Genomic DNA, 211 nt, shown 5'->3' with positions numbered 1-211 from the left:
AAAAAAAAAAAACATTAGTCATTAAAATCTCTATTCTGCCGAAAGACTTACCTGGCAGGACTTACAAAGTGGCAGGTTATAGGGTCCCTTTCCTTCCCCGACCCCTCCGCGTGGAGGGACTAGGGGGTGTGTGGGACGGAAAAGGAAAAAAAAAAAAACTTAAAACCTTCCTAATCGTTTAATCAGAAGCTCTCTCATAGTTCACCAAAAC

This window comes from Trypanosoma theileri, assembly GCF_002087225.1.
Source record: "Trypanosoma theileri isolate Edinburgh chromosome Unknown TM35_Tth_1_V1, whole genome shotgun sequence".
Taxonomy (NCBI): domain Eukaryota; phylum Euglenozoa; class Kinetoplastea; order Trypanosomatida; family Trypanosomatidae; genus Trypanosoma; species Trypanosoma theileri.
The sequence above is the reverse complement of the archived record's forward strand: the minus strand, read 5'-3'. Positions refer to the sequence as shown.